This window comes from Schistocerca cancellata, chromosome 6, assembly GCF_023864275.1.
Source record: "Schistocerca cancellata isolate TAMUIC-IGC-003103 chromosome 6, iqSchCanc2.1, whole genome shotgun sequence".
NCBI classification, from domain to species: Eukaryota; Metazoa; Arthropoda; class Insecta; order Orthoptera; family Acrididae; genus Schistocerca; species Schistocerca cancellata.
This window is the reverse complement of record NC_064631.1, coordinates 138,204,421-138,227,457: the sequence shown is the minus strand read 5'-3', so window position 1 is coordinate 138,227,457 and position 23,037 is coordinate 138,204,421. Positions and strand designations below refer to the sequence as shown.

The following is a 23,037-nucleotide window of genomic DNA, read 5'->3' as shown; positions in this document are numbered from 1 at the left end:
GTCGAGTCGAGTGGAATCCAGACGATGTGCTTGTGGGCACTGTTCGGATGAAATTACTATTTCCCTTTTGTTATAATTATATGCACCGCGTTTTTGTGCTGAGGAGTTTCAGTGTGAAACGATCAGTGTTGGATGGTGGCTTGTGGAATATCTTTGAAACCGAGTGCCTTATCAAATTTTTGGGATGATTAATGATCGCGGTAATAAGCCGCACTATTGGTGATCACCTAACATTCACTCTTCTATATGGAGATGGTATCTGCTCTTTCGGACAAGTCCGAAAGAACCGATACCATCTTCATATATATAGTTAAGGCTCACCGGCCATTTGACCATCTTCTGCCCACACATTGCCCGAACTGTTACGGGAATCGGTTAAGCAGCGAGTAATGAGTGTAATGGGCAGGGGCACTACGAATATAGTACGGGACAATAAATTGGGAATGTGGGTCTCACGGGAGGCGTGCCAGAGATACGTCCCTGCAGCCGCACTGCCCTCTGTGTCCTCGGTGGCTCCGATGGATGCCGGCACCGTATCTCAGCGTGATCCGTCAGAGTGTTAACTGCCCTCTGTAATAAAAAACTGAGTCAACGGCTCAACACTGAACTTGAACGGGTGTCATGGGACATCCGCACCGAACAAATGCAACGAACAACATCGAATAAAACGAGAAAAAAATTAAAATTAAAAAAGAAATAGATGGACAGAGCGTCTGCCATGTAAGCAGGAGATTCTGGGTTCGAGTCTCGGTCGGGCCACACATTTTCAACTGTCCCCGTTGACGCGTGTCAACGCCTGTATGCAGCTAAGTGTATTCATTTCATTGTATTGATTTAATTGTAAATTCATTCACTGTTCTTGCTCCAAACGGTCGTTATCCGCTATCTTCAACTATCAGTAACTAAAAAAATATATCTTTAATTTCTTGGAGTAGTGAGAGGCATCTTCGTCACAATGTGGCATATCCAGACAATTTTGCTGTAGGCTGAACGAACAGGAGTACCCAGGAGCGAGTAAGAAGCCAACATTTCTGCAGGCTACAACTCTGACATACGAAATACTTCAACTTCCTGTGCCTGTTGATTTGTAGCGATCAAAAATGGCAGCAATTGTAAAGTTTCACCAACGCAGCTGTTGGCGGTGCAATACGATTTTCTACAAGCGTCTTCACGTTGTGAACCACGACATAATGAGTATACTGGCTGATTATTCGCGAATCCGTCCTCCGAGATCTTCACCATCTACATATTGTGCCACTTCCAGAGGATGGTCTGGTCTGTCTCGAAACAGAAGAGCGACCATGCGAGACCACACTCTGTCTACCCAGTTACATCACAAAGACGTTTCGGAAGTACAAACGGATCCTTCCAGGGCGTGCATTCTAAATCACTGGTGGCGTAGTCCGCAGACACGGCTGGGGAATGTTTGTCACTAAATGAATTAACACTCCTAAAAGTACAGAAATTAGTTACTGATGACATTACGCTGCCGGATAATAATTTATTAGACGATTCACTCAAGATTTATTGTGGCAACAGGGCATTTAGAGCATGTGAAATTATTACATTTACAGATCTCTACCACAAACGGTTCAGAGGTACCAGGCATCGATCTCTGTTGAAACACCCTTGTTAGTACGTGGTGTAGCCTCCATGGACGGCAATGCAGTCACTGATCGTACAGAAGGTGAATACTGTCTTGGGGTACGTTATGCCACCTCTTGTCGACCTGTTCACGTAGTTCTGTAAGAGTTATTGGTTGATAAGTTATACGAGTCACTTCTCGTCGCATAGTATGGCACACATGCTCGATTGGAGATAAGTCCGGAGATCGTGTTGGCCAGGGAAGCTGCTGCGCATCTTGCAGAGCACGTTGGGTTTCACGTGCGTTATCCTGCTGGAACCTGTCGAGCAGTGCATGTCGATGCTGTGGCTAGAGGCGTGCTTGCTCGTAGTCCCACTGGTAATAACGGGCCCACAACAGTTCGTGTTGATACGTCTGTGCTGACAAGTCCTCTCTTCTGTGCTGTGCCACCTGTAAGATCTGCCACTGATGCCCTTACAATACGACGATCCTGGGGGGTGTCTGTGCTGCGTGGACGTCCAGAACATCGTCTGCGGGTTTGAGAATGTTCACGTGACCACTGATACCAGTATCGTTGCACAACTGACATAGCACGTCCAAATTGCGTGGCAGTTCTCCGAAAGCTCCAATCCGACACTCGGAAGGCCACAATTTCACCCTTATCAAACTCACTCAGTTGGCTCAGGAAGCACGAATACGTCTCCGTGTTAAGATTGCCTGCTTGCTTCAGACGTCTGCACCACACTAAGCTTTCTGGCTGTTAGAATTTCCTGTTAAAGGGCAGACACATATGGGTCTCTGGTAGCTATGCCACTACGCTATCATTTGGCGGACGACACTGAAACCATTATTAGTAAATCTGCTATTTCCCAGGCGGCGTATCGCATTATCGGATCAAAATCGACGTCGTCTATCCAGCTGCACGGTTTTTTTTTTTCGGCAGTGTAACTGAAGCAGACACGTACATGAACACAATCTACGTAAATCGTGCACTGCTATACAGGAAACTGATCAGCGGTTGTCCTGCATGGCAGTTATACAGTCCTTACAGGAAAGCTAACCCATCATAAGTGTTGCGATCATTGTGACGCGTCTACGATTGTCCCTGTAAAGGGAACGATCACGGCTTCTTGTTAATTCGAAACGTAAACTCCGTTCACAGGCCCTGGCGGGCCCCTCGCTACCGACCGACCGCCGTGTCATCCTCCACTACTGCGTCACTGGATGTGACACGGAGGAGCGTGGGGTCAGCACACCGCTCCCCCGCCCGTTGTCAGTATTCGTGGCTTGAAGCCGCTACTACTCCGTCAAGTAGCTCCTCAGTTGCCATTACGAGGGTGTGCGCAGCCCGTTCCAGTCCTTCCACCAAGGAAAAGCCGGCCGTTTGGCCGAGCGGTTCTAGGCGCTTCAGTCTGGAACCGCGCTGCTGCTACGGTCGCAGGTTCGACTCCTACTTCGGGCATGGATGTGTGTGTGATGTCCTTTAGGTTATTTAGATTTCAGTAGTTCTAACTCTAGAGGGCTGATGACCCCAGATGTTAAGTCTCATAGTGCTTAGAGCCATCTGAACCATTTTTTGTCTTAGTAGATTCCTGTAAAAACCGGAAGGGGCGAACCACCTAGAAACCAAGTAAGGATATCAAAATGGCCGAGTAGGCTACGGCAATTTTCTTTGCATAGTTATCTTCCTGTCTGTTTTCTGAAAGTACACATCATTTATAGCAAAATCCAAACTGCCGATGTTTAGTTAAATTTTTATTCGGAAATAGTTTATTTGTAAAGTGAGACAGAGATGATGTAATAAAAATAAAGAAAACATTACAGATTTATCATATAGCACTAGAAAACGCGGTTTCCTCAACAGAAAGGTAAAAATGTAAAAATAAAAAAATAAAAAGAAACGCAAAACAAAACTATGTCAAACATTGGTTCGGTATCACGTCGAATTTCTATAAAACATGTTTCTGTCATTCATAAACAATTTTCTAATTTATCAATAACAGGAGATTCTTGACTTAGTTTGTGATTAAGAGCGTTCTTTGAGTGGAAAATAACAAGAATAACTATGAGGGTCACTCCAAAAGAAATGCACACTATTTTTGTAAAAATACAGTTTTCATTCTGCATGAGTGAATGTTTTACTGTATGTAGATACATCCTTCACGTCTTTGTCAAAATTAGTTCAACCTACAGAATGAGATTTTCACTCTGCAGCGGAGTGTGCGCTGATATGAAACTTCCTGGCAGATTAAAACTGTGTGCCGGACCGAGACTCGGACTCGGGAACTTTGCCTTTCGCGGGCAAGTGCTCTACCAACTGAGCTACCCAAGCACGACTCACGCCCCGTCCTGACAGCTTTACTTCCGCCAGTACCTCGCCTTCTACCTTCCAAACTTTACAGAAGCTCTCCTGCGAACCCCTGTTCCCGTGAGTGGTGCCGTCACAGCATGTCTTCAAGGTGGCTGCTACATTTTACGTTCGTCAGAAGCAACGTGCTGTCATAGAATTCCTGTTCTGTGAAAACGAGACAGTGGGAAACATCCACAAGAGGTTAAAAAACGTGCATGGAGATGCTGCTGTCGATCGCAGTACAATTAGTCAGTGGGCAAGCAGGTTACGTGATGAAAGCGGGCACGGCAATATTGAGGATTGTCTTCGCAGCGGCAGGCCTCGTACTGCACACACTCCAGATAATGTGCAGAGAGTTAAAGAATTGGTGACTGCTGACAGACGCTTCACAGTGAACGAATTGCCACGCTACGTTGGGATAGGGGAAGGAAGTGTTTGCAGAATACTGAAAGTGTTGGTGTTACAAAGGTCTGTGCCAGGTGGGTTCCCAGGATGTTGACAATGGCTCACAAAGAAACAAGAAAAACGGTATGCAGCCAAATCTTGGAACAGTACGAGAATGGTGGAGATGAATTTCTTGGAAGAATTGTGACAGGTGATGAAATATGACTCCATCATTTTTCACCAGAGACTAAGACTCAATCATGCAAATTAACCCAAGAAAAAAAATTCAAAACCACACCTTCTGCTGGAAAAGTTACGGGCTACGGTGTTTTTCGATTCCGAAGGACTCGTGCTTGTGGACATGCCAAGTGGAACCACCATAAATTCTGATGCATATGTGACGACAGTGAAGAAACTTCAAGCTCGACTGAGTCGTGTTCGACCACATCGGCAAAAGCAGGATGTTTTGCTGTTGCACGACAATGCACAGCCACATGTCAGTCAAAAAACCATGGAAGCGATCACAAAACTCGGCTGGACAACACTGAAACACCTACCTTACAGTCCTGACCTGGCTCCATGTGACTATCATCCCTTTGGGAAACTGAAAGACTCTTCGTGGAACGAGGTTTGAAGATGATGAGTCCCTTGTGCACGCTGCCAAACAGTGGCTCCAACAGGTTGGTCCAGAATTTTACCGTGCGGGTATGCAGGCGCTGGTTCCAACATGGCGTAAGGCAGTTGGGAGAGATGGAAATTATGTGGAGAAATGAAAATATTGTTGCTAAAGGATATATCTACACACTGTAAACCTTTCAAACATGTAGAATAAAACATGGATTTAAAAAAATAGTGTGCATCTCTTTTGGAGTGACCCTCGTGTATACATTGTCATGTTCGCGCATATTACAAAAAAGCGCAGAAGTTTCGCGATTAGCTACATTTTACTACGTACAAAATGCAGTTTTCTGTAAGGCTATAGAGTACACGACGGACTAACACTCAATGGCGCGATTTTCCAATTATATGGGTAAAAAACGATGAGATGACGTCATCGGCTACCAGTTTTTCTCTTACACATTCATTTATGTTTCTTTCCCTATCAACGCCACCAGTGCTACCGGTAATAGTATCATTTGCTATGTCATTTATGAAGTGCACCGAACCGTTGTTTTGGTGGAGCGAAACTCCAGTGGTCAACATTGCTCCAGAAAGCCTTTCAGACCTGTACGAGACACGGAGAGTCTTTGCTGCTGCGAGGTGATCTGCTGACGATAACTTCTAGCAGCTAGTAATGTTAATGAGGGGGCAAGCACACTTGTCAATTCATGTAGGAAGTTGGAAGCAACGTACTACTTACGTGAGCTGTGAAAAAAAGTCTGTGATGATTAATTTCTGTAGCTCCTAGAGTAGGAGCTCACTCGCTGTGACAGGAAGTGAAAAACGCAACACTTGGGTTGTTTCGCCCGGCAGAGCACGCAGCTACGGCGGCGCCGGTTTAGAATGTGGCAGGTACCGGCTGCGACAGATTTTTAAGGCCTCCGCTATGTGCGGGAGTTTGTCGCAGCCGCGGCCGACTGCTGTATAGCGACAGGCGTCGCTTTGCGTGGCCACCTAAGTGCCTTTCGTTGTCACATATTTTTTTTGCTGGCGGTGGCGAAATTCGCGGCGACGTCGACACAGGCGCTAATGGAACGATGGTAATATGACGAACGGCGAGTCGGACAAACGGCGAGAGCGCTCGTCGCGTTTGGTCCCGCCGCGCGGCAAATTTCTCTCCGTGCTGGCTTCGCGGGCCAATCTGCGTGTCTCCACTGGTCACAGGCTTGACCGCTACTGCTGAGAGTTCTCTCCTCTGGTGAGGAGGCCATTATTCTGTAAGTGTGGCAGCTCTGCTCGGAGTCAATCAGCTAAGTATTCCACGTCGGAAAGCGTCCTAGTAAAGACGTAAAAGTCTGAAAAGTTATATTGACAGAAAATGCAAAATGGAACTGGAGGAGTGGCTAGACAGAATATGAAAAGACGTAGCAGCATGCGTAACCAGGGAAACATAGATTTCGCCTGTAAGAAAATCAGAGAGGACACTGGTGAGAAGAGAAGCAGCTGTATAAATATCAGGATCTCATATAGCATGCCGGTACTAACCAAAGAAGGGAAAGCTTTGTCTTGTTTTGATAATGATGATGAAGTCCCATACTCCTTGACAGAGCGTAGGGGAACGATGCGGGAGACCCGCACCGCCGTACTAGGCAAGGTCCTAGTGGAGGTGGTTTGCCATTGCCTTCCTCCGACCGTAATGGGGATGAATGATGATGATTAAGCCGACACAACAACACCCTCTCATCTCGAGGCAGGTGAAAATCCTTGACCCCGCCGGGAATCGAACCCGGGACCCCGTGCTCGGGAAGCGAGAACGCTACCGCAAGACCACGAGCTGTGTATTGTTTTAGGGCGCAAAAAGAACTACGATCATACGAGCCCTGGTCTGAACTGTAGAACACGAAGACAAAGAGTTAAAAACGACTACACGGTAACCGCAAAAGACGGAAGATAAGACAGCTAAAAAAAAGGTACGTGGAGAAAAGTCTATAAAATACGCCATGGAGAAACGGAGGTCCTGAACTAAAAATTAAATGGCCTTCGCTATATTGCTATGACGGATAAAAAGTAAAACGCGGTCTACAGCCCGTGCGTTGTTCGCTAAGACGGCCGATAAATCAGACAGCAAACACAAATGAGAAAGTTAGAGGTTAAAAAAAGGGTATTTCGTCACTAAATGGCAGACCATCAAAGGTTGAGCGCAGTGAGTACAAAGTGGTGGGGAAGCAAAAAATGGTTCAAATGGCTCTGAGCCCTATGGAAGTTAACATCTGAGGTCATCAGTCCCCTAGAACTTAGAACTACTTAAACCTTACTAACCTAATGACACCACACATATCCTTGCCCGAGGCAGGATTCGAACTTGCGACCGTAGCAGTCGCGCGGTTCCGGACTCAAGCGCCTATAACCGCTCGACCACCGCGGCCGGCTTGGGGAAGCACCACTTAACAAATGGCCATGGCTAAAATGACAGTGCCCGATGCGCAACCTAGCTAAAACGATCTCCTCACGGAGAGAGGGTGTTGCCAAAGGGACACCACCTGCTGACAGACGGCAAGACAGAGATCATCGGAGGGAAAGTGAGAACTAGCGAGTTGAGGTACGAGGACTGCAGCCTTGGCAGCAGCGTCAGCTGCCTCGTTTCTTGTCAGACCGACGTGACCAGGAAAGAACATTAACAGTGCAGGGCTCCATCGAGAGTGAGCAAGTCACAGTTTTCCTGGACCCGTTGCACTAAGGGATGGACGGTATACAGCACACAGAGGCTTTGAAGGGCACTGAGAGAGTCGGAGCAGATCATGCAATTGAAAAGCTTGTGTCGCCGGATGTACTGCGTGGCCTGATACACGGCGAAAAGTTCTGCTGTAAATATTGAGCAGTGCTCCGGAAGCCGGTACCGAAGAATGTCGGTGCCAATGGCGAAGGCACGCCCGACATCACGGTCAGTTCGAGAGATAACAGTGTACACAAAGGTAGTATCTCGAAGATCGTGAAATTGAAGGCGGCAGCTGAAAGTAGGAAGGAATATACAGGGTGTAACGGGTATAAGTACAGAGATTTTTGTATGTGGTACTTAATATATACACGCATCAGTGTGATGGTTATGTTTTTCTCTGCATCGAACAGTCTTCGCACAAACGCCTTGCAGTGTTGACTAACCACTTTCCGACCACGTATCCTCCCTTCAATACCTGGCCAGCTGACCAGGGGACAATAAGCATTAGTGAGTTTAATTCTTCAGGCTTCTCCCGGGGATCAAATGACATCTTGGGTTGTCGGGTGTTCTGCCGGATATCAGCGTCGTACTTGCACTATATCACGGTAACGCAGCTCCGTTACCTTCATCAGGTGCGACCTGAGACTACTCCTCGAGTTGACCTGGTCCAGTATTTATGCGTGTGGCCTTCCCCCTTCACCAGGCGCTCCTTCTGCGGTCCGCACCCGCTCGCTGCGCATAAATACTGGACCAGGTCCACTCGAGGAGTAGTCTCAGGTCGCACCTGATGAAGGTAACGGAGCTACGATACCGAGATATCGTGCAAGTACGACGCTGATATCCGGCAGAACACCCGACAACCCAAGATGGCATTAGTGGGTTGCTCTTGCCACATGTAGTTGTACGTACTAATCAACCTACAAAATACAACTTGTAATAGATGTAACTGTTAGTCTGGAAATGACGTAAATACGCATGTACGAGGGCAGTTCAATAAGTAATGCAACACATTTTTTTTCTCGGCCGATTTTGGTTGAAAAGACCGGAAATTTCTTGTGGAATATTTTCAAACATTCCCGCTTCGTCTCGTATAGTTCCATTGACTTCCGACAGGTGGCAGCGCTGTACGGAGCTGTTAAAATGGCGTCTGTAACGGATGTGCGTTGCAAACAACGGGCAGTGATCCAGTTTCTTTTGGCGGAAAACCAGGGCATCTCAGATATTCATAGGCGCTTGCAGAATGTCTACGGTGATCTGGCAGTGGACAAAAGCACGGTGAGTCGTTGGGCAAAGCGTGTGTCATCATCGCCGCAAGGTCAAGCAAGACTGTCTGATCTCCCGTGTGCGGGCCGGCCGTGCACAGCTGTGACTCCTGCAATGGCGGAGCGTGCGAACACACTCGTTCGAGATGATCGACGGATCACCATCAAACAACTCAGTGCTCAACTTGACATCTCTGTTGGTAGTGCTGTCACAATTGTTCACCAGTTGGGATATTCAAAGGTTTGTTCCCGCTGGGTCCCTCGTTGTCTAACCGAACACCATAAAGAGCAAAGGAGAACCATCTGTGCGGAATTGCTTGCTCGTCATGTGGCTGAGGGTGACAATTTCTTGTCAAAGATTGTTACAGGCGATCAAACATGGGTTTATCACTTCGAACCTGAAACAAAACGGCAATCAATGGAGTGGCGCCACACCCACTCCCCTACCAAGAAAAAGTTTAGAGCCACACCCTCAGCCGGTAAAGTCATGGTTACAGTCGTCTGGGACGCTGAAGGGGTTATTCTCTTCGATGTCCTTCCCCACGGTCAAACGATCAACTCTGAAGTGTATTGTGCTACTCTTCAGAAATTGAAGAAACGACTTCAGCTTGTTCGTAGGCACAAAAATCTGAACGAACTTCTCCTTCTTCATGACAACGCAAGACCTCACACTAGTCTTCGCACCCGAGAGGAGCTCACAAAACTTCAGTGGACTGTTCTTCCTCATGCACCCTACAGCCCCGATCTCGCACCGTCGGATTTCCATATGTTTGGCCCAATGAAGGACGCAATCCGTGGGAGGCACTACGCGGATGATGAAGTTATTGATGCAGTACGACGTTGGCTCCGACATCGACCAGTGGAATGGTACCGTGCAGGCATACAGGCCCTCATTTCAAGGTGGCGTAAGGCCGTAACATTGAATGGAGATTACGTTGAAAAATAGTGTTGTGTAGCTAAAAGATTGGGGAATAACCTGGTGTATTTCAATGCTGAATAAAACAACCCCTATTTCAGAAAAAAATGTGTTGCATTACTTATTGAACTGCTCTCGTAATTATATACCAAGATGGTATCTGTTCTTTCGGACCATGCAGCTCGTTAGAATGAAATGAACACCCTTAGCTGCTTACAGGCGTTGACATACGTCAACGGGGACAGATGAAAACGTGTGCCTCGACCGGGACTCGAACCCGGGATCTCCTACTTACATGGCAGACGCTCTATCCACCTGAGCCACCGAGGACACAGAGGATAGTGCGACTGCATGGATTTATCTCTGGCACGCCACCTGCGAAGCCCACATTCTCAACATATTGTCCCCCACTACATTCTTAGTGCCCCCGCCCATTAGACTCATTACTCGAGGCGCGTTGCCGATTCCCGTAAGAGTTCGGGCACTGTTTGTGCATTCGCACAGAAGAAGATGGTCAAGTGGCCGGTGAGCCTTAACTATATATATATACTAAGATGGTATCTGTTCTTTCGAGGTCTGAGGCGCTGCAATCATGCACTGTGCGGCTGGTCCCGACGGAGGTTCGAGTCCTCCCTCGGGCATGGATGTGTGTGTTTGTGCTTAGGATAATTGAGATTAAGTAGGTTCAAAAATGGTTCAAATGGCTCTGAGCACTATGGGACTTTACATCTATGGTCATCAGTCCCCTAGAACTTAGAACTACTTAAACCTAACTAACCTAAGGACATCACACAACACCCAGTCATCACGAGGCAGAGAAAATCCCTGACCCCGCCGGGAATCGAACCCGGGAACCCGGGCGCGGGAAGCGAGAACGCTACCGCGCGACCACGAGCTGCTAGATTAAGTACTGTGTAAGATTAGGGGCTGATGACCTTAGGAGTTAAGTCCCATAAGATTTCACACACATTTTTTGTTCTTTCGGACATGTCCGAACTCTTACGGGAATCGGCAACGCGCCGCGAGTAATGAGTATAATGGGCAGGGGCACTACGAATGTAGTGCGGGACAATACGTTGAGAATGTGGGTTTCGCGGGTGGCGCGCCAGAGATAAATCCCTGCAGTCGCACTATCCTGTGTGTCCGCGGTGGCTCAGATGGATAGAGCGTCTGCCATGTAAGCAGGAGATCCCGGGTTCAAGTCTCGGTCGGGGCACACGTTTTCATCTGTCCCCGTTGACGTATGTCAACGCCTGTAAGCAGCTAAGGGTGTTCATTTCATTGTAAACTCATGTAATGTTCTTCAGTACACCGTCCTCAGTCACCAATAGAAATATCTGTACTTCTAAGCGTTACACATTACGTGGAAGGGCTATACGTGAGAAATGAACTTGGAAGCAGTCTTATACAATGAGAAGAGGAAGTAACTAAAGATGAGATGGGAGATAAAGCCAGAAGAAGTAGACAGAGCACTGAAAGGCCGAATTCGAAACAAGACTTCTGTAGTAGATGATATTCCCGCAGAACTCCTGAGATCCTCTGGAGACCCATACATGACGAAAATTTTCCACCTTTTGTGCAACTTGTATCAGACAGGGAAAATACTCTCAGATTTCAAGAAGCAAGTAATAATCGCATTTCAAAGAAAGCAGATACTGACATATTTGAACACTACCGAACAGTTAGTTTAATAAGTCGTATTTGCAAATGAGTGACACAAATTGTTTACAGAAGAATGGAATAACTGATGGAGGCCAATTTTGCAGAAGATCACTCTAGGTTCCGGTGAAATGTCGAAAATGCGAAGCAATACTAGCTCCACGAATTACGTTACAAGATAGATAAGGAAAGCGAAACCTACTTTTATAGCATTCGTAGATTCAGACACAGATTTCGACGACGTCAACTGGAATACACACTTTGAAATTCTAAAGATGTCCGAGGTAAAGTACAGAGAGCACAAGTGTATTTAGAATGTGTACAGGAACAAACCAGACTGCACTTGTAAGAGTGAAGGGCATCGAAGGGAAGTGGTTTTTGAGAGGGGGCTCAGACGGGTTTGTAGCCTTTCTTTATGGTATTCAATCTGTACATAGATCAAGCAGTAAAAGAAAGAAGAAAAATTCAGCAGGGATTTAATGTTCAAAGGAGGAGAATTGAAAACTTTTTGGTTTGCCTATAACAAACAAATTCTGTCAGAGACAGGAAAGGAATTGGAACAACAGTTGAATGTAAAGAGTAGTAGATTATTTTTGCAATCTGAGCAGCAAAATAAATTCTGATGGCTGAAGTAGAGAGGATATAGGCTGCAGACTGGTCACTGCACTAAAAGAATTTCTCGAAAAGGGGAATTTTTTAACATCTAACCTATATTTAAGTTTTCGGAAGTCTTTTTCTGAAAGTATTTGTCTGGAGTTTATCTATGGACGGAAGTGAAACTTCTACCATAACCAGATCGTACAAGAAGTTGTAAGTAGGCTGTTTAGATTTTCTTATTGGTAACGCCACGTAGCGCTCTGTATGAAAAATCACTGGCTGTGCCGTGTGCAGTCTGTAGCTAGTTTGCATTGTTGTCTGCCATTGTAGTGTTGGGCAGATGGATGTGAACAGCGCGTAGCGTTGAGCAGTTGGAGGTGAGCCGCCAGCAGTGGTGGATGTGGGGAGAGAGATGGCGGAGTTTTGAAATTTGTAAGACTGGATGTCATGAACTGCTATATATATTATGACTTTCGAACACCAGTAAGGTAAATACATTGTTTGTTCTCTATCAAAATCTTTCATTTGCTAACTATGCCTATTAGTAGTTAGTGCCTTCAGTAGTTTGAATCTTTTATTTAGCTGGCAGTAGTGGCGCTCGCTGTATTGCAGTATTTCGAGTAACGAAGATTTTTGGTGAGGTAAGTGATTTGTGAAAGGTATAGGTTAATGATAGTCAGGGCCATTCTTTTGTAGGGATTTTTTAAAGTCAGATTGCGTTGCGCTAAAAATATTGTGTATCAGTTTAAACACAGTCGTGTATAATTGTTCTAAGGGGACGTTTCAAAGTGAATAAAGACTTTTGAACTCTGGTGCTAGAGAAGAATGCTGAAGATCACATGCGTAGATCGAGTAACAAATGAAGACTTTCTTAATCGAATTGGGGAAAAATTAAGTTTAGGGCACAAATTGACTACAAGACGGGGTCACTTTATAAGGGACATCCTAAGGCGTCAAGCAACCGTAAATTTGGTAATACAAGTAAGTATGTGTGTGTGTGTGTGTGTGTGTGTGAGAGAGAGAGAGAGAGAGAGAGAGAGAGAGAGAGAGGAGGGCGGGGAGGTGGGCATGTAGAGAAAAATTAAAAGCTGACTACAGTAAGCAGGTTCAAATGCTGCGCATGTCCTCATATGACGAGAGGTGGGCACCAGTAATACACCCAGGAACATTGTCGAACATGTTCGTTCTGGTGGTCCAGGTGCTATAGTATGGCGAAGCATAATGTTGCATGGGGCTATTTACTCCCAATCTTTGAATATTGGTATACTCATCAGACAAAATTATCGTGACACAGTACTCCTTCCGCATGTGCTGCTTTGGGGTGCATTCGGCCCTGACTTCATTATTATGGCAATGCGCGACCGCAGTTTCAGGCAGTCTTTGAAGAAGATATTCGACGAATGAACTGGTCTGTCCATTGCTCCCGTCTTAAATGCCATGGAGCACGTGTGAGGTGCGATGAGGTGATCTGCTGCAGCACGTCCACATGCTCCAATGATCATTCAGCATTTGTTAACAGCCCTGGTGGGGGAATCGCCCCACCCCAAGACCTCTTTACCAACCTTGTCGCCAGCATGCGAGTAAGTTTCAGAGGGCGCATATTACTAGCAATAAGGGTTAGATACTCCTCCCCTTTGATCTTGTCATCCAATCGACATAGTGTATACCATGATGCGCAGACACTTTCAGCTGGAGCGGTAGTGATGTTGAACGCCGGATCACAAAGTGATTAAGACGGGCCGCAATAGTAGCCGAAACGTCGGTAGCTTTCGTCTTATCACGATTCCGTCACACATCCACGAGAAGAGTACCGAAAATGGGCTCGCTGGAGGCGTTGGAAATGTACCACACGTCTGCCGATGCGGCATCGTCTGATGTATTTAAACGTATCTGATAAGTAACTGACTTAGCAGCTAAAGGACACATTAACATTTAGTTGTAAAAAAGAAGAAAAAGAAAAAAAAACACCACAAACTACTAAAAGTTTTGATTATTGCGCAACTGTTTACAACCTTGAGGTCGTCACCCGGCAAATGATCTGCAATTTTTCACTGTGAATAGAATACCACAAGTCTACTATTTTAAGATGTAATACATGATTCACTGTGCATATACTTTTTGATGTCGTACCATACGCCACGACCGCGTACTCGTGTACGCTCAATGAGTCGTGGATTATATTTTAAGGGGAGTTGGAAAGCCCTATCCCGACAATGTTAAATTTAGTGACTTCAAATGTCACTGAGCACTATGGGAATAAACATCTGAGGGCATCAGTCCCCTAGAACTTAGAACTACTTAAATATAACTAACCTAAGGACATCCCACACATCCATACCCGAGGCAGGATTCGAACCTGCGACCGTAGCGGTCTCGCGGTTCCAGACCTAGAACCGCTCGGCCACACCGGCCGGCTCAGTGACTTCGCTTCCCTGTATTTCAGGAACCAGTGTAGCCATTGACATGACACGTTTATTGGACATTAAACTGTATGTTATGACTCTACTGAACTACAGTAACTGCATTTCAGCCACTCTTTACAGAAAAACAATTTTAATTACGTCAGATTGTTGGAATAACCAGTTCCGTAGCATTGCAAGATATGATTGTCCTGTTACGGTTTCTTCCTCAAAAAAGTAGGGTCCATAAACCTTGCTTTGCGAAACAGCACAAAAAACGTTCACTTTTCGTGAACCACGATCGTGTTCAATTGTTTCATGAGGATTTTCGAATCCCCATATACGCACATTATAACGCTAATATTGGGAAGTTGCCTCATCGCTCAACACCAAAAGTGAGATAAAAATGCCATCTTCCACATCCTCTACTTCTAATACGTATCTACATACATACTCCGCAATCCACCATACGGTGCGTGGCGGAGGGTACCTCGTACCACAACTAGCATCTTCTCTTCCTGTTCCACTGCCAAACAGAACGAGGGAAAAATGACTGCCTATATGCCTCTGTACGAGCCCTAATCTCTCTTATCTTATCTTTGTGGTCTTTCCGCGAAATGTAAGTTGGCGCCGGCCGCGGTGGCCGAGCGGTTCTAAGCACTTCAGTTCGGAACCGCGCGACTGCTACGGTCGCAGGTTCGAATCCTGCCTCGGGCATGGATGTGTGTGATGTCGTTAGGTTTAAGTAGTTCTACGTCTAGGGGACTGATGACCTCAGATGTTAGGTCCCATAGTGCTCAGAACCATTTGAACCATTTTTTTGTAAGTTGGCGGCAGTAAAATTGTACTGCAGTCTGCCTCAAATGCTGGTTCTCTAAATCTCCTCAGTAGCGATTCACGAAAAGAACGCCTCCTTTCCTCTAGAGACTCCCACCCGAGTTCCTGAAGCATTTCCGTAACACTCGCGTGATGATCAAACCTACCAGTAACAAATCTAGCAGCCCGCCTCTGAATTGCTTCTATGTCCTCCCTCAATCCGACCTGATAAGGATCCAAACGCTCGAGCAGTACTCAAGAATAGATCGTATTAGTCTTTTATAAGCGATCTCATTTACAGATGAACCACATCTTCCCAAAATTCTACCAATGAACCGAAGACGACTATCCGCCTTCCCAACAACTGCCATTACATGCTTTTCCCACTTCGTATCGCTCTGCAATGTTACGCCCAAATATTTAATCGACGTGACTGTGTCAAGCGCTACACTACTAATGGAGTATTCAAACATTACGGGATTCTTTTTCCTATTCATCTGAATTAATTTACATTTATCTATGTTTAGAGTTAGCTGCCATTCTTTACACCAATCACAAATCCTGTCCATGTCATCTTGTATCCTGCTACAGTCACTCAACGACGACACCTTCCCGTACACCACAGCATCATCAGCAAACAGCCGCACATTGCTATCCACCCTACCCAAAGGTAATTTATGTAGATAGGAAACAACAGCGGACCTACCACACTTCCCTGGGGCACTCCAGATGATACCCTCACCTCCGACGAACACTCACCATCGAGGGCAACGTACTGGGTTCTATTACTCTACTCTAGAAATGCATTGCTATAGTCCACTCGCTTCACTTTGTTAGTATCTCAAAGCGCTTGTACCAGTTGTAACCTAGACCATGCGCTGTTTCAGATACCTAGTGAGATTTGTCTCAATATTATTACAAGTTAAAATCGGGTCATTTTTCTGGGATACCCTGTATAACAACATTCCGACAGTGATTAGCAGTAGGGAAGGGAACAGTTTCTCGTACAGGTATCCCACGAAGAAAGGAGACGGCGGTGACGCAGCGGCCGCCGAAAGGGGGCCACGGGGCGACGGCGGCGGCGGCTGCGACGGCGGTGGTCACGAATACCACGTGTCGTCCGCGGAAATCAATACGACTGGCTGGCGGGCCGGCTGGCTGGCGGGCTAGCTGGCGGCGGCGGCGGCGGCGGCGTCGGAGGCGGCGTCGGCGGCGGCGGCCACGCTGCGGCGGGTACCGCGCTGGCCGAATATTCGGCGGCTCCTTACCGCGCGGCCGAGGAGGCGCCACGTAATTGAAAAACTTTCAACAGCGCCGCATCGCGCAGCGTCGGCCTGCGTCCGCCAAGTTGCTGCCGTCTGCCCGTCCGGAGGCTGCCGTGTGGCGGCGTCTTCCGAACCCTTCCTCTGCTATCCACGCAGCCAAAATAATGGCCAGGGTGGCGGCCAAATGTGGACCGCTGGTTGTTGACAGTCGCTCTCATCTGGTAACGCTACATATTACCCTCGTAAGCCACAGTGCTGTACATGGCGTAGGGTGCATAGTCTACCGAGAACGGTTTGTTCGACCAAACCAGGTGGCACCGGACTCGCATTCAGGTCCTCGTTCACCCAGTCAAATGGTTCAAATGGCTCTGAGCACTATGGGACTTAACATCTGTGGTCATCATTCCCCTAGAACTTAGAACTACTTAAACCTAACTAACCTAAGGACACCACACACATCCATGCCCGAGGCAGGATTCGAACCTGGGACCGTAGCGGTCACGCCGTTCCAGACTGAAGCGCCTAGAACCGCACGGCCACACCGGCCGGCTCAGCCAGTCACATATAGGTTTTACATAGTTTCGCCCCAAGCTGTGTTATCCAAGATGCATCAAAAATCACCAGTGTACTGGCAAGGAGCCCAAACAAATGTGGGCAAATTGCTGTTTTTAAGCAATCTCTTTCGAATACTATTAATAAAACATATCTATAACTACATACTCCAGAAACAACTGTGAGTCATGTGGCAGAAGGTAGCAAGTCGAGAGTGAACATAGCACCTGAGCTAGACAGAGTGGGAATAGGAGGGAAAAGATGGTTATGGAAATTGGGAAGTGAGGAGAAGAATGCGGGGAAGGAGGGAAGGAAGGCGCGAGGGTCAAGTTATGGGTTGGGGGAGGGGACAGAAGAGGGCAGGCGCTGAGAGGGCAAGCAACAGAGGGCAAGCACTGGGGGAGGGGGGGGGCAGGCACCAGGGCGTCTAGTGGTGGGAGGGCAAGCAGTAGGAAGGCAAGCGGTGCAGGGCAAGCAGCAGTGGGGAGCACGCAGTGAAGAGCAAGTAGTGGGAAGGCAAGTGCTGGGAGGTGGAGAGGCGAATGGAGAATGGGAAGTTTGGAAAAGAGAGAGGTGGAAGAGGAAGGTGGGATGAGGGAGAGGTGAGGGGAAAGGGAGGGAGAGGAAGATACATGGAGGGGAGAGTGATTGGGTACATGAGGGCAGAGAATCAGAGAGCATTCTGCTCCTTTGTTAAATCGCTAATTGGGTTTAAGGCTTCCATCCAGTCACGTGGTAGCCATCCTGGTGTAGCAGTTGAACACAGCAAAACAAAAGCCAAAGTTTTGAATTTCACGTTCAAGAAATTGGTCAGGCAGGAGAATCTACAAGCATGCTATCGTTTGACCCTCGAACAGACACCCGTGTGGACAAAATAGTAATAAGCAAACCTGGTGTAGAGAAACAACTGAAGGAGTTGGAAATGAACAAGCCACCAGGCACGAATGAAATCCCACTTCGATTTTTCAAAGAGTACTCCACGACACTGGCCCCTTACTTAACTTGCATTTATCGTGAATCTCTCGCCCATTGCAAAGTCCTAAGTGGCTGGGAAAAAGCAGAGGTGACTCCTGTGTATAAGAAGGGCAAAAGAACGGACCCGCAAAATTGCGGACCAGTATCCCTAACATCGGTTTGCTGCAGAATTCTTGAATATATTCCAAGTCCGAATATAACAAATTTTCTTGAGACCGAGAACCTTATGTTCACGGCTCAACATGGTTACAGAAAGCATCAATCGTGCGAAACTCAGCTTGCTCTTTTCTCACATGATATACTGAGATCTATGGATGATGGGCAGCAGACAGACTCCATATTTCTAGGTTTCCGGAAAGCGTTTGACACGGAGCCCCATTGCATGTTGCTAACGTACATACGATAGTGCGGAATAGCTTCCCAGATACGTCAGTGATCCTAAGACTTCTTAACCTTGATGTGAGGTTTTCATCAGCGACAAGGCCATCGGTCGGAGTACCCAATGTAAGTGTGAAAGGACCGGTATTATTCTTTATACACATAAATGGTCTGGCGGACAGGGTAGACAGCAATCTGCGGCTGTTTGATGATGGTGCTGTGTCGCGCGGTGAGTTGTCGAACTTGAGAAACTGTAGGATGATACAAGGTAACTTACGCGAAATTTCTAATTGGTGTGGTGAACGGCATTTAGCTCTAAATGTAGAAAAATGGAAGTTAATGCGGATTAGTAGGAAAAACAAACCCACAATGTTAGCATACAGCTTTAGTAATGTCCTCCTTGACATATTCAAATCGTTTAAATATGTGAACGTAACATATAGTCAAGTTGGTAAAGACAGATAACAGCTTTGCCTCCATTCATTCCATACCTTAAGCTCTACAATGGTAGCTTAAGAAAAGATTTTATGAAGAATTAGTGAAGTCACTTGCTATTCAGGTAACTATTACCGACCTGCAAATAGTGACTAGAATAGTAGTTAACGTTTCATTGCATTAATTTAGGGTAGTAACCAAACGTCAGTATGCACTCACTACACGGGAGGTTCAACTGTTGCATAGGACACTGAAGTACCATCAGCGAGGTAGTGTAGTAATTAGTAAACATGTTAACTATCGTAGGCTAGTCAAAAGTCGTAGGCTACTTAACCGTTAAATCTGTTGCTTCATTCACGTGATTATTATGAGCATGTGGCACTGTTGGCCTGGAGGTCTCGGCCACCGAGTGCAAGTCTTATTTCAGTCGACGCTACATTGGGCGACTTACGTGCGGGTGATTAGAATGAAATGATGATGAGGACAACACAACACCCTGTCCACAAGCGCAGAAAATCTCCAACCAGGCCGGGAATCGAACCCGGGCCCGCTCCATCGGAGGCAAGCACGTTACCACTCAGCTAAGCACGCGGGCATTTATGTTGTTATTGTTGTCTTAACTATGAAGACTGGTTTGACGTAGTTGTCCATGCTAGTCTATTCTGTGTAAGTCTCTCCATCCCTGAATAACTACTGCAACCTGCTCCCATCTGAAGCCCATTACCATATTAATGCCTACCTCTCCCTATTCAATTTGTACCTCTCGCACTTCCCTTTATTAGCAAACTGACTATTCCTTGATGACTCAGTACGTGTCCTGTGAACCGATCCCTTCTTTAAACGAGTTGTGACATAAATTTCTGTTCTCCCCAATTCGATTCAGTTGATTAATACACGGACGGTGTAATATCAATGGGCGTTTTAAAAATTTTCTTCCTGAACAGATTCGCGAACCTAGGAATGGTGTGGTTTAAAGTCCGGTGGACGACGAAGTTATTCGCAAGGATAGGAAAGAAATATGGCCACGTTATTTTCAAAGGAAGTACGCCGGTTACGTAGGGTTCTCCTTGAAAACCTAAAGCCGAATCACTCGACTGGGAATTGAATCCCGATCTTCCAGAAGATATCCACTTTCTATGGTACCAAGGACATCCACTTTCTTTGGTACCATTGCACCATTTTTCTCAATCGTTGCGAGAGCAGGATTTTGTACCGTGGACAAGTAACGTCTTTACGACAAAGGATCGTCTGAAAATATTCAAATAATGTTCAAACAAATTTCTCGTTGCAGACAGTTGTCTATCTGTATTGCAGAGGACACTTTTTCGTGTTGTTATTCCGACGTTACACAAGTTCTTTTTTTCATATTTTTTTCCACCGTTTAAACAGATTTTAGAACAGCTTGTTGCTTAAGGTATTTCATGACACTTTCTGACTGCTGAAGAACTGCGTAACTGCCGTAAAGGAGCGCAGTAATTTATCGACCAGCACGACGTTGTTCTTGGCGCGAAACCCGGAGCGCTCAGAGAACGGCGGTGTTCCCGGCAGTGGGGCGCGTCTCGGAGCTCGGAGGGGAGATCAGCTGGGCTGCAGCCGCGTCCATTAGCGCCCCCTCCCCTCCGCCCCCCTTCCTCAAGGGAACATCCTCCTGGACAGCAGCAACCACTTCTCCCTCTCGCCGCAGACGCCTAGCGCACCTCGCGCTACTTCTGTCTCCGTCGCCGTACAATCCAACAGTGAATTCTCGTTTTGTACGCCGTCAGTCTCTACAGCGACGCTTCAGATTTATTCGGGTCAATCACGCAAGGTGATTACAAACGATTCTTCGAAGTCTGACGCCTTGCAGCTTCAAATATAAGAAGTGGTTCAGCTGCCCGTACCTATGGGTTTTATGCAGCCCGCAACACATTCAAACACCGCACGCGAAATTTTCATATTCTCTCGCTCGCTAAGTGCTAACTATTAGTCCCATGAAGAATGACGAAGACCTTATAGTAAGAAATTTAGTGTCGTTAAAATACAGGGAGCGAAAGGCTCTTTACAATCTGTACAAAAACCAAAGGGCAGTTTAAGGAGTCGAGGGGCACTAAAGGGAAGCAGTGATTGAGAAGTGAGTGAGACAGGATTGTGGCCTATCCCCGATGTTATTCAATCTGTATATGAAGCAAGCAGTAAATGAAACAAAAGAAAAATTCGGAGTAGGAATTAAAATCTATGGAGAAGAAATAAAAGACTTTGAGGTTTGCCAGTGACATTGTAATTCTGTCAGAGACAGCAAAGGACGTGGAAGAGCAGTTGAAAGAAATGGACAGTGTCTTGAAAGGAGGATATGAAGTAGAGAGGTTATAAAATGTAGCCTGGCAATGACAAGGAAAGCGTATCGGAAGAAGAGATGTTTGTTGACATCGAGTATAGATTTAACTGTCAGGAAGTCTTTTCTGAAAGTATTTGTATGGAGTGTAACCATGTATGGAAGTGAAACATGGACGATATATGGTTTGGACAAGAAGAGAATATAAACTTTCGAAATGTGGTGCTACAGAAGAATGCTGAAGATTAGATGGGTAGATCACATAACTAATGAGGAGGAACTGAACAGAATTGGGGAGAAGAGGAATTTGTGGCACAACTTGACTAGAAGAACGGGTCGGTTGGTAGAGCATGTTCTGAGGCATCAAGGGATCACCAATTTGGTGTTGGAGGGAAGCGTGGAGGGTAAAAATCTTAGTGGGAGACCAATAGATGAATACACTAAGCAGATTCAGAAGGATGTAGGTTGCAATAGTTATTCGGAGATGAAGAGGCTTCCACATGATAGAGTGGCATGGAAAGCTGTATCAGACCAGTCTATGGACTGAAGACCACAACGACAGCAACAACAACAACAACAAATTTGGTACTGGGATACGTTTTCGCTGTAGACCGCGTTTTCGAGTTGTTCAAGACAAATGAGTTTGAAAGTCACTTCTGTACGTATTTCTAGAATAATTCGAAAACTATGGTCTCTAGCGAAACCTCGTGCTTGTGCAATATTTAACTACATTAAATTTTCTACAAAAATATCCTGTTCATTTTTTCTGTAGGACTAACAGCGTGCAGGTAGCGAGCGAGAGAATATGATAATCTTACATGTGGTATTTGAAAGCGTTGCAGTTTACATAAAAGCAGCTGAATCACCCCATTTGTACGAAAAACCAATGAAAAGAGCACAGTGTAAAGTTTTGGTCACGTGATTGCAAGTTTCATTGTGATTCACCAGCTGGTAGGGTGATAACTGTTTCCAAAATGATAACTGGTCAACAGAAAGAGTTTTGTGTGTTGTTGTATGAGAGAACTGAATCCGCTACTACCGTGCAGTGTGCGTTGTGAAAACAATACAAAATTCTGTGTGGTATCGACAGCAGGTCAAGGACGCAGGTTTCTTCTGTAAAGGAAAAAATTCCAGATGGCCAGGTGTTGGAATTGAAACAATGGAGACTGCCCCAAGAAATCTACACGTCCTGCAAGTCGCGAACTTGGCATTTCACAGCCATCTATGTGTAAGATTCGGCGTAAGGGATTACATCAAAAAGCACTGGAACAAGTTACGTCTGATTTGGGTTATTACACCATTACTTGCCTGATTAAATGTATTTGCATCGTCCGATACACATTCGCTTTAACACAAGGCATTTCGTGTCACATCTACAGTCGATATTGGTTTATTTGAAGCGTGCTGCGTTTAGATACCTTGCAAATGGATGAAAACACTCACTGGATCTGCTGCTAGAGGTGTGGAGCCATAAAAACAGTCAGTTCCTTTAGACCATGGGTTCCCAAACTGGTGGGCGCGACTCCATGGGGGGGGGGGGGCGTGATAATGTTGCAAGGGGGGCGCAGGTGGAGTTAGCGGTATAAACCTAATATTTCTTTTTAATATTGATATTTTAATAAAAATATATGTGCAGGTATTAATGATAGATTATGGTGCTAAATGCAATCGTTTGGCGTCCCGCCTCCCACAATCCTATCTCAGTAACCTATCCTAGAACATACAGCTTTTGAAGGTCACGTTTAGAATGTCACACACAGAAACTCTCAAAATTACGAAGGCGATATGCGTTAATTCTAGTATATCAGATTTGTAAACAACTTACTTCTGACAATTG

General features: G+C 46.1%; 1 protein-coding gene and 1 non-coding gene across 2 annotated transcripts in view; both read right to left on the bottom strand.

Moving 5' to 3' along the window:
* The window catches only part of LOC126088196 (loricrin-like), a 704,388-nt gene that overhangs the window by 433,042 nt on the left and 248,309 nt on the right, over nucleotides 1-23,037 (bottom strand). The window lies entirely within an intron of this gene.
* Nucleotides 10,070-10,143, bottom strand: Trnat-ugu (transfer RNA threonine (anticodon UGU)). The gene has a single exon. It is a non-coding gene; the product is annotated as a tRNA-Thr (tRNA).